We start from the raw sequence: 12,726 nt of genomic DNA, 5'->3' as shown, positions 1-12,726 counted from the left end.
CTCACCCTGTATTCTTTGTCCCTGCTCTGAAAAGGTGAGGCCTGGGATGAGGAGAACTTTCTTCTCCCACAACAAAAGCTGAAAACTTAAACCCACCTTGTGCCTAACCACCAGCCTTTCTGGAAAACCTTCCCCTCTTTGTCTCCTTGTGTTTCCCAGACATTGGAACTGGAGTGCTCAAAGAAGTACCTGACCTTGTTTGTCAGAAAAGAAACAGGAAATGCTGACCTTGAATTCTCTGATTTGCTCCTGCTGCTAACCTAGCAGTACTGCAGAATCCCAGACACTTCAGCAGCCTCGGCTGGCTGGGGCTACAGAATAATGAGGCATAAAGCTCCTCGAGGAGAGCCTTCTCTTCCCTCGAGAGGGAGGGAGGCCATTAGCAAGGAGTGAGCACAAAAGGGAGTGACATGCAGGGGTGCCCAGCATAAAGGCCAGTTTCAGCCAATACTGTTTGGCCTGCTAGAACTGTTTCTACTCAGAATGGCTTATCTGCTTTGCTGTATTGTCTGGGTCCTGCCATTAATTTTGTCAGAGGAAGAAACTGAGCCCACAGGGGCAGAGGCAGTATCTCATTTGTTGCCAGAACTGAAGACAGAACCTAGATTTAGAGAAGCAGAGATTATGGGGAAGACATCTTTTGCAAATTTGAAAGCTTTTACATTCAATTTGCAGAAGAGAAACACAGGTTTGGAGATGTTAAGAGACTGGTTCAAGACACAAAGCTCATCAATAGCAGTGTCTCAACTGGGCACCTTTGCAAATAAGCATCAGAATACAGCCCTGGCATATTTAACCAAAAATATCATTTATTAGAGGGGTAAAAAGAGGATGGAAATCTAGAAACCCAAGTCAGGAAGAAACTCCTGTCCTAACAGGAGTTAGGACAGATATAAAGAGAGAAGGCATTTTCAACCCCCTCACTTAGGAGTCAGTTTGAACCAACATTTTTTATCATCTTTTCCTTCACTCTGCTCAAGATGGTCCATGTCCTAAGAGAAAGTGCTAGACTGACCAAGCTCAATTCCACATGTCCACCAATTAGAGGTGGTGGGCAAGACACTGTCTCCAAGATTTAGAGACCCATCAAGTCAACATACAGTGGGGAAAGGTTATTTCCCTAAAGAAAGTGGGATACTGTTCGAAAGAGAGCATGGGTGAGGAGTGGCTCCCAAATTCAAATGTCCTCTAGCTCATGAACATCTAAGACCAAAGTCTGCATTCCTTCTTTCCCTATTCCTGCATAGTATAAGCAGAGGTTCTTAACCAGTGGTGATTTTGTCCTCCTACTCTGAAGACATTTGTGGTTGCTGTGAAGAAGTGTGATTGGCATCTGGTGGACAGCGGCCAGAGATGCTGTTGACAATCCTGTCATGCACACAACAGCCCTCCAAAGAAAACAGTAATCTAGCCCACAGTGTCAGGAGAGCCAAGCTAGAGAAACTCTGGTATGAGCAGAAGGGGAATTGAGATAATACACCATGTGTTTCAGAAAATTCAATAATTTAATATGGTGAGAGTATGGGATTGCATATAGAAAAGTTGGAGGGGGAAAAAACTTTTAAAAAATAGTTTCAGATCAGACTTTGTGGGGTCTTGAATCACAGGTTAAGTTGTCTATAGGCTATATTTAATAGGATTGGGTGCTTTGTAACCCCAAATGAGATCTTAATTGCCTGGGCCTGGCAGATCTCTGTTTTTGTCTGTTTTTATTTCTAGGGGACTTTTGGAGAACAGGACTGAATGCCATGAGACCATCCCTGACAAGACTCCATCAGTGTAACCTACGCTGGACAAACTCACAGGGCCTGTCCCAAGAGCTTTGCCTCTCTGTGCTTCTCACATCTCTCGGGTATGTGATTTTGGAAAGGTTGTTGCTTCTTAGAGTATATGTTCCTGCTAAAGAGATTAGCACTATTATCAACATTCTTTCAAGTAATACAGCTGCCAAATGATCTTTATTATTTCAGAACAAGCTGTTTTTAAAATAGACATATTTCATTGGTTCATTTTTTTTTTCACACCTCTGAAATGAGGATGTACTTACAATCAATAGTATGTCCTACTTTAATCAGTAGCACTTTTTTCTTTCTCATACAATTATGGCACTTAGATGCCATGACCCTTTAAATTCAATAAAATATGATACATTTATTATTGTTTAAATTTTATTCATGCTCATTTCAAAGAACTGGGATTGTATATGGGTATTAGTGTTGCACTCTGGCAGAATACTAAGAACTATACAGAATATCATGATTGAACTGGTCATTCTCTGTCATCATTGTTTTATAATTAGAAATACAGCTCTTACATTGAACAGAAGAGGTTTTGTAACCATGCAACCATCTCCCCAGTGGGAGCATCCAGGGCCTGACCCCAGTGAAATGTTTCATCTGTGTTTCAAAGCTTTTCAAGAGTATTTGACAGAAACATTCATTCAGGTCAAATTGCGCTGACATATGCTTTGGGGCTGTTCTTATTTTATACAGACTTCCTTGGTCCATCATTAGATAATTGTATTTGTACAAAGGAAATGGAGTAAAATTTCCTTCTGCATCTTTTCTGTGTTTCTCATCTTTTTCTCTAGGAAGACTTCCGCCCTTCCTTTGTCATCCGCATATATCAGAAGATGAATACATAATGACATCCACCCTCCTGAAATATTATCAGCCCAAGAAACAAAGGCTTGAACTAAGACTACAGAAGGAGAGCTGGAAATGAATAGTGGTGAAGCTTAAGCAATTGTGAATTTCCAGGAAATACTTATGAGCTGATTTAAATACTAATAAGCTGTCGTCTGACAGCAGCAGCAAGAAGATGAAGATACTGGAGCTCAAAGTCTCAGCTGAGCCATGGGCTCTCTCATATCTACACAAGCTGCACAGCAGAGCAGCCCACATTTTAAGCCTCCTGCTAAACAGACATTCCAAAATGCTGTTAAGTTAGAACTTGACATTTTCCCACTGATTTCGATTATTTATTTCTGCCATAGTACTTACCGATCAATTTGAATCCCATCTTAAAAAAGTATCTAGGGCCTAAATGTAAAAATTGCTTTGCACAAACCTTTTATCTCAATGGCTACTATATTAGGAAAAACGCTTTCAATTTCCTTTTCTGTCCACTTTAAGAATCCGCCAAATAGCCTCTCCTTCCAAGTTCCAACGCAGCAACATGAACGATGTCTCCAGAGTGTAGTAAGAGGTAATTTATCTGAAAATGTCTCCTGTCCCAGCCTGAATGCAGAAAATACTTCAGTTGCCTATGGGTTAGAAAAGATAAAAACACTTGCTTGCTATTGTAAAAAAATAAATTTAACTTCCAAAGAGCATTTTACATATATTGCCTTGGGTCTGACAATCTGCTGACTTGATCCAAAATAAACAACTGGCTTTTGCATTTCTAAATCATAATTCAAAGTTCCACACACAGAACTGCTGTCTGGGTTTATTCAGCAGAGATTTTTTTGAGAAGGGGGTGGGCAAGGGGGTGAGTGTCGGATGCAGGAGGCTTTTTTCCAAACATGTAGATGCTGAGTAAGGCAAGGAGAAAAATAGAAGGAGGGAACCCAGAATGTTTCTGGAAAATGAGTCACCTTTAGCATCGAGGGGCTGTAAATCCCAACAGTTGGACAGCAGAGAGTCGGGCCACACCATCTAGAAGCTTCACCCGTGACACACTGCCCTAGAGACGTGACAGCCACAGGGCCTGACTGGAGGATGGAGATGAGGTTCTCAGGTGCAAAAATTAAGGCAGCACCAAAAAACTCAATAATCAAGAAAAATACTACTCCTATGCAGTATTTTAAAAAATCAAGATTAATGTGAAAATAAATAATGAACCTAGCACAATTTTAAATAATAACTGAATTCCACAATGCCGGGCCAAACTATGTTGAAGCCCGAGGCAAAAGGAATAAGGTGCACCTCTATATAAACAGTTTAATGTTTAAAAAAATTTTTTTTGAGATATAGATTGTGAATATATTGCTGATATTTTGCTCCATTAAATACAGGAAAGTAAAATTATAAAACATTCTGCTTGGAATATAAGTCAAATGTTTAAACTTAAAATAATGTGGGTTTTTATACACCCGTTTTTCCAGTTTCCGGTATTTTTTCAATTTCATGAATGTTCTGGTCAAAACTCTGTTGTGGTAGTGTTGTACTGAGCTTGCCCAGAAGCCATGTATCTAAATACATTGATATGCAAGGCTGAGCAGCAAACCTGAAGACACAGTTAAGAACTTTTGTCGAGGGTGCTTAGTGTTTGTGTGATGTGGATGTCATGGTATGTGCAACACTTGTGGATCACTGCATCAGGATGCTCCAATTAAAAGACAACTCATTGCTCACTACCAAACAATGAAGAAAAATTATTTTCATCTAACAAGAAGTCCAAAGGAAGAGTGGCAGCAAAGTGGTTAATTCAATATCTCGATGACAGCAACCAGGGTTCAGATTCTTTTTATTGTCCTGCTCAGTTAAACACAGCAGGCAACTTCATCTTTGACAGGCTACTCTCACAGGGAAAAGGTGACTGTCTCACCTGCTGGCATGCATGCTAAGTCACTTCAGTCATGTCCAACTCTTTGGGATCCTATGGACTGTAGCCTGCCAGGCTCCTCTGTCCATGGAATTCTCCAGGCAAGAATATTGGAGTGGGTTGCCATGCCCTTCTCCAGGGACTCTCAGGTAAACACAATGGAGGAAGAGGGATTGTTTTTTTCCCTCTTGGTCTCAGTTTAAAATAGAGGAAAATTTTCTCAGAAGCTTTCCAGCAGACCTTTCCCACGTCTCATTGACCAGAAAGAGGTCACGTGCCACCACTGAAACCAGTCCCTGAGAAGAACAGCAGGCTTAGGTTAATGACCCAACACATCATGGCGGGTGAGTTGTCCAAGCAAAGTCAGGGCCTGTGGCAAGGAAAATGGAGGCAAGAGCTATCAGCTGGGCAGTCTGTTACAAATGTCAATTATGAGTGGAGAGACACTGGGTAGAAGATACATCACAAAACTTTGTGTCAGGCAAATTATTCATGAGTACCGGAAATGGCCATGATGTTGTACAAGACAAACTGCAGAAATCTTCAGTGAAATTACATTTGTTGTTGTTCAGTCGCTTAGTCGTGTCTGACTCCTGGTGATCCCATGGACTACAGCATGCCAGGCTTCCCTGTCCTTCACTATCTCCCTGAGTTTGCTCAAACTCATGTCCATTGAGTCAATGATGCCATCCAACCAACTCATCCTCTGTTGCCCCCTTCTCCTCCGGCCCTCAATCTTTCCCAGCATCAGGGTCTTTTGCAATGAGTCAGCTCTTCGCATCAGGTAGCCAAAGTATTGAAGCTTCAGCTTCAGCTTCAGCATCAGTCCTTCCAATGAATATTTAGGGTTGATTTCCTTTAGGATTGACTGGTTTCAGCTCCTTGCAGTCCAAGGGACTCTCAAGACTCTTCTCCAGCACCACAGTTCAAAAGCATAGTTAGATTCATACCTCCCAGCTGGCAGCAGGAGAAATTCCAAGTAGATCATAGAATTAAATATGAAAACTTCACTACTATTAAATGAACACATTAGAGAACTCTCTTACAATCTTGGAGTAGGAGAAGGCTTTCTAATTTTGACTTAAAATCAAGAAGTTGTAAAGGGAAAAAAAATCAGCGTGGAATGAAAACACCAGAAGTAAAGTCAAAAGGTGATTGGTTAACTGAGGGGCAGAGATTGTAACTCAAATCCTGAACAATAAGTTCATCTCCCTGTTGTATCAGAGCTCCGACAAATCAAGAAAAAAATAAAAGATATCAGCCTGTAGAACAACATAGAATGATAGGCAAAGGAGATAAACTTCACTATAAAAAAAAAGCCCACAAATGTCCCTTACACATATGAAAAGTTGTTCAGCTTCACCTCATTCATATTAAGAAACATGAAAATTAAAACTATCCTGAAATATTATTTTTCGGCTATCTGATAGGCAAAAGTTTGGTAACACTCTGTTGGCAGGCTGTAGAAAAAGAAAGATCCAGTGAGAATATAAATTGGCATAACTCCTGTGAAGGACAGTTTGGCAGTTAGTCCAGAAATTCTGTTTCTGAGACTACATCTGTGGATTCTATAGATTCCACAATCTACAGATATATTTGATTATATGCAAAAAGATTTTTCAGGGCTAATATTTAACTGGAACATACACATAAAACCCAATTGGTTAGTTCATGGCCAGTACCTCTCCTAAAATGTTAATGTCCCTGTTTACTTAAATTTGAAAATTTTAAAGATTTTTCTTTTGGGTATGTAGAATATTGTTTGTAAAAAAAAAATTTTTTTTAGAGACAATCCAGCCAACAAAAGTGAACTGATTAAATAAGCTTTGGTGATCCTTACAATGGAATATTATATATCTGTACAAAAAAGTGAGTATACTGAGGCTTCCCTGGTGGCTCAGTGGTAAAGAATCCACCTGCCAACACAGGAGACACAGGTTCTATCCCTGATCAAGGAAGATCCCGCAGGCCGTGGAGCAACTAAGCCTGTGTGCCGCAACTTTTGAGCCTGTGCTTTAGAGCCCAGAACCTGCAACTGCTGAGCCTGTGAGCCACCACTCCTGAAGCCGCCAGCCTTGAGCCCGTGCTCTTCAGTGAGAGCAGCGCCTGCAGTGAGAGGCCCGAGCACCTCACCTGGAGAAAAGCCCGCACAGCAACAGAGACCCAGCCCTGCCAGAAACAGATGAGTAAACATTGCAAAACAGAGGTCACCATTAAAAAAAATGAGTATACATGTCTGTATGTGGGGATATGGAAAGTTCTCCCAAATATGAAGTTGGAAAAAAAAAAAGCAAGAGGCTGATCAGTACTTGTAATACTTCAGTTCTGCATAAAAAGAAAAATAACCATCATTAATATATCAAACATATTCATAGTGATATTTGATTATAAAAATATAAAGAAACTCTGAAGGAAATACTAGAAAAATAACAGTGGTTCCCTGTACTGGGGAGATACCGAACTGGGAGGATGAAAAGTTTTCATTATATATCATTTATTTTTCTTTTGGTTTTGAACTACAGTAATGTATTTGCTCAAAGTTTTTTTAAAAATTTATTAAACATCTACAATTGTTTACCATGGTATACAGTTCCAGTTCCAAATCTTTAACTTGGGATTCAAGACAAATCATAATTTAGCTCAAATCAACCTTTCCATGTTGAATTCCTACTAATTTCTCCTCATGTCTACTCCCATCCCTACTGCCCTCCACACAGAAATACACACACACACACACACACACACAGCTTTCCCTGGATCTTCTCCCTAAAGATAATCACTGTTACATGCATATGTCATATGCATATGCCTACTTTTATATTAGCTATATAACATTTTTGAAAAAATGTATACCTGTGATCGTGTTTTTATTTATTACATGTTTTAAACATTTTTATATAGCATGAGTTTTTTCCACTTATTTATGTATTTTGTAATCTTTTATGGCTTTTTTAATGGTTAGATAACATTGTATCACCACAAGGATACATCTTAATTTAGCTTATCTCTCTTACACATTTAGATTGTTTCTATTAAATTAATAATTTTTGGTACAAGCTATGCTGCAATAAATATCTTGTCATATTTTTGCCATAATATCAAAGTACAGTTGTTAAGGAAATTTTACGTGCTTTTGTAAATTTGACTGATAGTGTCAAATTGACTTCACAAGTTATATCATGTACACTTTCAAGGAGTATATGAAAATACTCCTACTTTCCTCATTCTTTCACCAATATTATTTGAAACTTCCAAGAGTTGCCTGATAAACAAAAAAATATTCTTTTTATTCTTAATCATCATTTCCTTAATTATGAGGTTGAGTATATTTTTATATGTATATAGGAATTTTTTTTTTTTTAGTGAACTGTCTATTCTACTTTCAATGGAGTCAGATGAAGCCATCTTTTCTAGTATGACTCCAGGATTTAGAGTTGTGTTAGAAAGGCTTCTCTACTTCCACATGCCTCTCTGTTACACACACAGAAGTTCTCCTATATATGCTTTTAGTCTCTTACATATCTTTAAATGTTTAAATATTTAATCCATCCAGATTTGACAAGAGTAGGAGAGAGCTGGTATATCCTAAAATGTAACATTGTAGCTAATTTTTTTCCCCCAATGTCTCAGTTTAACCTATACCTTCTTCACTGATTTGAATTACAATGTTTGTTATATACTGAATTCCCATAGGCCATATGGGAATTTTTTAAATATTTATTTATTTATTTTATTTGTTAGGCTGCATCAGCTCTTTTTTTTTTAATTTACTTATTTTTTATTGAAGGATAATTGCTTTACAGAATTTTGTTGTTTTCTGTCAAACCTCAGCATGAATCAACAATAGGTATACATATATCCCCTCACTTTTGAAACTCCCTCCCATCTCCCTCCCCACCCCACCCCTCTAGGTTGATACAGAGCCCCTGAGACATACAGCAAATTCCCATTGGCTATCTATTTTACATATGGTAATGTAAGTTTCCATATTACTCTTTCCATACATTTCACCCTCTCCTCCCCTCTCCCCATGTCCATAGGTCTACTCTCTATGTTTGTTTCTCCATTGTTGCCCTGTAAGTAATTTCTTCAGTACCATTTTTCTAGACTCCATGTATATGCATTAGAATACAATATTTATCTTTCTCTTTCTAACTTACTTCACTCTGTATAATATGTTCTAGGTTCATCCACCTCATTAGAACTGACTCAAAGGCGTTCCTTTTATGGCTGGGTAATATTCCGTTGTGTGTATGTACCACAACTTCTTTATCCATTCATCTGTCAATGGACATCTAGGTTGCTTCCATGTTCTAGCTTTTGTAAATAGAGCTGCAATGAACAATGGGATACATGTGTCTCTTTCAATTTTGGTTTCCTCAGGGTATATGCCTAAGAGTGGGATTGCTGGGTCATATGGTGCTTTTATTCCTGGTTTTTTAAGGAATCTCCATAACGTCTTCCATAGTGGCTCTATCAGTTTACATTCCCACCAAAAGTGCAAGAGTGTTCCCTTTTCTCCACACCCTCTCCAGCATTTATTGTTTGTAGACTTCTTGATGATGGCCATTCTGACCAGTGTGAGGTGATATCTCATTGTAGTTTTGATTTGCATTTCTCTCATAATGAGCGATGTGTTTGTTAGCCATCTGTATGTCTTCTTTGGAGAAATGTCTGTTTAGGTCTTTTTCCCACTTTTTGATTGGGTTGTTTTTCTGGTATTGAGCTGTATGAGTTGCTTGTATATTTTGGAAATTAATCCTTTGTCAGCTGTTTCATTTGCTATTATTTGCTTCCATTCTGAGGGTTGTCTTTTCACCTTGCTTATAGTTTCCTTTGCTGTGCAAAAGCTTTTAAGTTTAATCAGGTCCCACTTGTTTACTTTTGTTTTTATTTCCATTACTCTAGGAGGTGGGTCATAGAGGATCTTGCCTTGATTTATGTCATCGAGTGTTCTGCCTATGTTTTCCTCTAAGAGTTTTATAGTTTCTGGTCTTACATTTAGGTCTTTAATCCATTTTGAGTTTATCTTTTTGTATGGTGTTAGGAAGTGTTCTAATTTCATTCTTTTACATGTAGCTGTCCAGTTTTCCCAGCACCATTTATTGAAGAGGCTGTCTTTGCCCCATTGTGTATTCTTGCCTCCTTTGTCAAAAATAAGGTACTTATAGGAGCATGGGTTTATTTCTGGGCTTTTTATCTCGTTCCATTGGTCTATTTTTCTGTTTTTGTGCCAGTACCATACTGTCTTGATGACTATAGCTTTGTAGTCAAACCTGAAGTCAGGAAGCTTGATTCCTCCAGCTTCATTCTTCTTTCTTAAGACTGTTTTGGCTATTTGGGGTCTTTTGTGTTTCCATATGAATTGTGAAATTTTTTCCTCTAGTTCTATGAAAAATGCCATTGGTAATCTGATAGGGATCGCATTGAATCTGTAGATTGCATTTGGTAGTATAGTCATTTTCACAATATTGATTCTTCCTACTCAGGAACATGGAATATCCCTCCACATGTTTATTTTGTCTTTGATTTCTTTTATTAGTGTCTTATAATTTTCTGTGTACAGTTCTTTCATCTCCTTAGGTCAGTTTATTCCTAGATATTTAATTCTTTTTGTTGCCATGGTGAATGGGATTGATTCCTTAATTGCTCTTTCTGATCTTTCATTGTTACATATATAGAAATGCAAGTGATTTCTGTGTATTGATTTTGTATCCTACAACTTTTCTAAATTCCCTGATTAGCTCTAGTAATTTTCTGATACTATCTTTAGGGTTTTCTATGTACAGTACCATGTCATCTGCAAACAGAGAGAGCTTTACTTTTTGTTTTCCAATCTGGATTCCTCTTATTTCTTTTTCTTCTCTGATTGCTGTAGCTAGGACTTCTAGAACTATGTTGAATAATAGTGGCAAAAGTGGACACCCTTGTCTTGTTCCTGATCTTAGGGGGAAATGCTTTCAGTTTTTCACCATTAAGAATACTATTTGCTGTAGACTTATCATATATGACCTTTTCTATATTGAGGTAAGTTCCTTCTATGCCCATTTTTTTTGAAGAGTTTTAATCTTAAATGGGTGCTGAATTTTGTCAAAGGCTTTTTCTGCATCTGTTGAGATTATCATATGGTTTTTATCTTTCAATTTGTTAACACGATGTATCCCGTTGATTGATTTGCATATATTGAAGAATCCTTGCATCTCTGGAATAAACCCAGCTTGATCATGGTGTATGAGCTTTTTGATGTGTTGCTGAATTCTGTTTGATAAAATTTTGTTGAGGATTTTTGCATCTATGTTCATCAGTGATATTGGCCTGTAGTTTTCTTTTTTTGTGTTGTCTTTGTCTGGTTTTGGTATCAGGGTGATGGTGGCCTCGTAGAATTAGGTTGGAAGTGTTCCTTTCTCTGTAATTTTTTGAAAGAGTTTTAGAAGAATAGGCATTAGCTCTTCTCTAAATGTTTGATAAAATTCTCCTGTGAAGCCGTCTGGTCCTGGGCTTTTGTTTTTTGAGAGATTTTTGATCACAGCTTCAATTTCAGTACTCGTAATTGGATTGTTCATAATTTCTATTTCTTCCTGGTTCAGTCTTGGAAGATTCTTTTCCCCTAAATGTCCCAGTTTAAACTCCTGTACAATCTATACCTTCTTCACTGATTCGAATTACATTATTTATTATATACTGAATTCCCACAGGATAGGAATTTTTTTAATATTTATTTATTTACTTTATTTGTTAGGCTGCATCAGCTTTTTTTTTTTTAATTTGGAGGATAATTGCTTTAAAATGATGTGTTCGTCTTTGCCATACAACAATGCGAATTAGCCAAAGAGGGAGGAGATATATACAAACTCATGTACCAGGTCTTAAATTGCGGCATTTGGGATCTGACCAAGAGTTGAACCCAGGACCCCTGCATTGGGAGCACAGAGTCTCAGTCACTGGACCAGCAGAGAAGTCCCTGTCATATTTACTATGTTCTATTCACCTGGAAATCTCTTCTCACCCAGTATCACAGCATTTAACTTACTATAGCTTTGTAGCATGTTTTCCATCTGATAAGACTGTCTGGTCCCTACCTCATAAGTCGTCGTTTTTTTTTTCCAAAAAATTCTCGGCTATTACAGCTCATTTAGTCTTCTAGAAGAACTTCTAGATTAATTTGAGGGAAAATATATTTTTATAATATAGAGTCCTGACTGTAAGTCCAGGGCTCAAAATGTCACATGAAATCAGTAGATAATTACTTAGTAAATCTGAGACCAGATCCTTGAGGATATTTCTGACCAGATTAGTTGTGTGAGTCATCTGAATCTATGGCATTATTGTGCATTTCTCCCCTTTCTCGGGTAGACCCATGGGAACTACATGGGTATCGAGACAACCAGGCCCAGAGCAAAAATAAATAAATAGTTCCTCCATATCCTTCAGGAATTCTTTAATAGAAAAATTAATCATTCACATCCTGTCCACAGTGAGAGCGGAGCTCCAGTCACAATCAATACCGCTGCTCATGTGGGCTGCAGGCTGTGTGCGTCTTGGGTATAGAATTCCTGGCTTGTGGCCATAACCAATACAGGAATAAATGCCATTTAATTCCACCCAGCTGTTCCTGGGGCCTTCCATGGGTGGGTGTGCTGAGGGGTGTTTCATTCAATTCACAGGAAAAAATGTGCCCCTCAATTGCTTGGCACAGAGCCAGATTTGCTAGGACTTTCCAAACACACCACTGTGAGGGCAGCCCTGAAGGCTGTTCACATCACCCACCAACCAGCCAGGGTGTTCTGTGGGGGCTCCGGCAGTCTGTTGCAGTGCTCTCAACCTGTGCTTCATTTCACACTGAAAAGCCAGTGTTGTGTGTTCAGTTTAAGATCTAACCAACATGTGAGGTTAAGAAGACATCTTTACCTATTTAAATCAATGAAGCATTGGACATGATTAAATAGAAATTATACTTTACGTAGTATTAAAGGGGACATCCATCTATGTAAATTTAGTGTAATGGAAGACTTAGTTTAAGAATGTAATATTCTTAATCCAAAAATAGAAACCTGCTTTGCTTAACATAGGTTACGGAATTGCTGTTTTGTAGTGTGTTTAGGTGCCAAAAAAGCAATTTTGATTTCTGCAAAGAATAGTCATTTTCCAATTCATATAATTCCAGTGTTGTAGGTCAAA

The 12,726-nt window shown here is 38.3% G+C and overlaps 1 long non-coding RNA gene across 1 annotated transcript in view; it reads left to right on the top strand.

Moving 5' to 3' along the window:
* LOC145512128 (uncharacterized) overlaps positions 1 to 3,337 on the top strand; it is a 108,904-nt gene extending 105,567 nt beyond the window's left edge. Inside the window, exons 5-6 of the long non-coding RNA XR_014058316.1 lie at positions 1,720 to 1,852; positions 2,591 to 3,337. This is a non-coding gene — a long non-coding RNA (uncharacterized LOC145512128). The remainder of the gene's footprint in view (positions 1 to 1,719; positions 1,853 to 2,590) is intronic.
* The last annotated feature ends 9,389 nt before the right edge of the window (positions 3,338 to 12,726 follow it).

This window comes from Giraffa tippelskirchi, chromosome 7 (genome assembly GCF_054371585.1).
Source record: "Giraffa tippelskirchi isolate mGirTip1 chromosome 7, T2T-mGirTip1v1.2.pri, whole genome shotgun sequence".
Classification (NCBI taxonomy): Eukaryota; Metazoa; Chordata; class Mammalia; order Artiodactyla; family Giraffidae; genus Giraffa; species Giraffa tippelskirchi.
This window is presented reverse-complemented; position numbering and strand designations above follow the sequence as displayed.